The sequence below is a fragment of the Amborella trichopoda genome, chromosome 10 (genome assembly GCF_054954075.1).
Source record: "Amborella trichopoda isolate Santa Cruz 75 chromosome 10, AtrichopodaSantaCruz75HAP2 v2.0, whole genome shotgun sequence".
Classification (NCBI taxonomy): Eukaryota; Viridiplantae; Streptophyta; class Magnoliopsida; order Amborellales; family Amborellaceae; genus Amborella; species Amborella trichopoda.
Genome location: NC_142345.1, coordinates 44,467,393 through 44,469,847, shown reverse-complemented (window position 1 = coordinate 44,469,847; position 2,455 = coordinate 44,467,393). Strand labels below are relative to the sequence as shown.

The 2,455-nt window shown below is 32.6% G+C and overlaps 1 long non-coding RNA gene across 1 annotated transcript; it reads right to left on the bottom strand.

The window, feature by feature from the left end:
• Window positions 1–1,099: 1,099 nt before the first annotated feature.
• Window positions 1,100–2,084, bottom strand: LOC148780271 (uncharacterized). The gene is made up of 2 exons (XR_016042305.1): window positions 1,680–2,084; window positions 1,100–1,490 (listed from the first exon to the last, which is right to left on the bottom strand). It is a non-coding gene; the product is annotated as an uncharacterized LOC148780271 (long non-coding RNA).
• Between the last annotated feature and the right edge of the window lie 371 nt (window positions 2,085–2,455).

The window sequence follows — 2,455 nt, the reverse complement described above, 5'->3', positions numbered from 1 at the left end:
AAAAAAAAAAAAAAAATCGAAATAAGTGGGATCACTGCGTAAATTTATGAAAACATTGGACCATTACATAATAGTAGAGATGTATTCTGGTCCGTGCTTCATTTCTTGTATTAATAGCAAGGGATTGACGTCCGTGTGTCTCTTCAACAATGGACAGGGAAAAAAAGAAATTTATTTGCATAAAAGTAAATGTTGAGGCCGGTGGCACTTTATTGTTTCCTATCTTGTGGTGTAAATTCTAGTCTTCTACATAATCAATATTTTCCCATGATTAAGTTGCAAAAATGTAGAATGTTTTGAATTGCTTGGGGTTAGAACGAGGAGTTGAGCCTATATTAAGCTTTAATGTATTTGGGCTTTATGTGTCTAGGGTTATTATATGGGAAACAACTGTATAATCATTCATTTTTTTTACTTCTAATCTTAACGGTTGAAGGATGCTTGTACACCAATTAGACCTTTATGTAATTCGGATGTTATACTATTCTCATTTCTAAAATATGGGATACCACAAAAAACTTAAACGCAATAAGACAATTATAGGAAAATTCCACATATAAGCACACGAATACTTAATAAAGTTGGGGCCTGCACTAGGAAACGTTAATGCATCAAAGTCCAAGACATTTTCTAATGAAAAATGGTTTCATGCCGGACCGCATTTTTACAATATGTTGTCTAGAGGTATAAAAGAATGCAAGCCGGCGATCCATCTAAAAACAATTGTAACTAACAGTCCAAATATTTTTTTTAAGAGATTGTATACAATGAAACCTTTTATCTTTGGTATAAAGAGGTCACAATTACTTACTTAATTGTGACCACCTTGAAACAATGGTAAATAGTCTCATTATATGCTTCCATTTTTTTAAATATAATTATTATTTCTAGTTTTAAAAATTAAAATACAATATTTATTGCCAACCCGCGTTTCTACGAGGGCTGGCCGCATGCTAACCGCGTCCTTTTCTCATTGCCGTTGAGAGAGAGAGATGTGAGTTGGAAGAATAACAAAACTTGGAACAATATTCATCTAAATTGTATCGCTTTTGCTTGATTTAATTCATAACAGTGACTTAAAATGGAAATAACAACACCATAATAAAAATGATTTTCTTTCTTATTTTCTCTACAAATCCTAGACCAACACATAGTTCTCTTATTTGAGTAAATCTCCCATAATCAAAGGGAGAGGGTGAACCGGCACATGTCTTCTTGCACTCCATTAGAGATCCATAAATATGATTAAACAATAGTCACATACCATAAAAATAATAGGAATAATGGGTAAACAAACCAATGACAAAGATAAATAAAAAAAAGTAATGCTTCATCACTAAATGTAGCATTTGAGGATTTGGGCGAGGAGAAGGCTTAAGGAGATGGAGGAGGAGACGGGCCTTTGCGAGGACTACGGTTCGGGTTTGGTTGGGGACTCTGTTGAAGGATGGCAGCTCCAAAATTTCCGAAGTCTTCATAAATTCCATTTCCTGCCAAAAATATATTAAAAATTAAAACTTTACACACTAATAGTTGAAATATGAACAAAACAAGTTACGAGATTAGTTGATTTAGGGTTATGCATGGATATATAACATTAATATTAGTATCAAGGAAGAAAATTCAGAGCCCCAAGTGAAAAAAAGATATCAGTAATCAATACGGAAAATAATATTTACTCATTCGAGGGGAAGATCGATAAATAAGCCTTGATTCCACTGTAGGCAGGAGAAAAGCATTTAAAATCAAGCCTAGAGCCGTCATAAACATGACACACTTCAACAATACCTGCATCCTCTCTCTCTCGCTCTCTCTCTCGCTCTCTCTCTCTCTCTCTCTCAAGTGTGCAAGGTTCCCTTTCTCCCCTGTAGATTTATATAATTCTATTATGTATGGAACCATGGCCAAAATTTCTCTCTCTCTCACTCTAACATGGAAAAAAAATGTTGGAACGATTTACATACAGATCTTAAAATTTTCCTAAAATATGAAATGTTCCATTTATAGATGGAAATTACAAAAAAGGTTGGTTAACCTGTTTTTTTTTTCAAAATTTTCCCTCGGTTTGAAGATATTCTCGGTTCGAATTTTAGTTATTTTTTTAGCTTTTTCATTAATAGGCACTTCCTTAAAGATTGGGATTGACCTACTAACGAAAATTTTGAAAAATAAAATAAAATAAAATTTAGACCGAGGATTCCATCCTTAGATTTAAACACAATTTAAAAAAAAAAAAAAAAAAAAAAAAAAAAGATTGACAGACCTTCTTTGTAATTTTTACCTAAAAACAAAACATTTTATATTTTTAAAAAATTCAAAGTCCGTACGTTAATTATTCAAAAAAGTTAGGTAAGAGTCCTCACGTTTGAAAGAAGGTATATAGTATTTGGTGGACGAAATTTGGGCAAAGTTGATGAAAAAACGCACCTTCAAGGAAATGATGGTGTGAGATTTT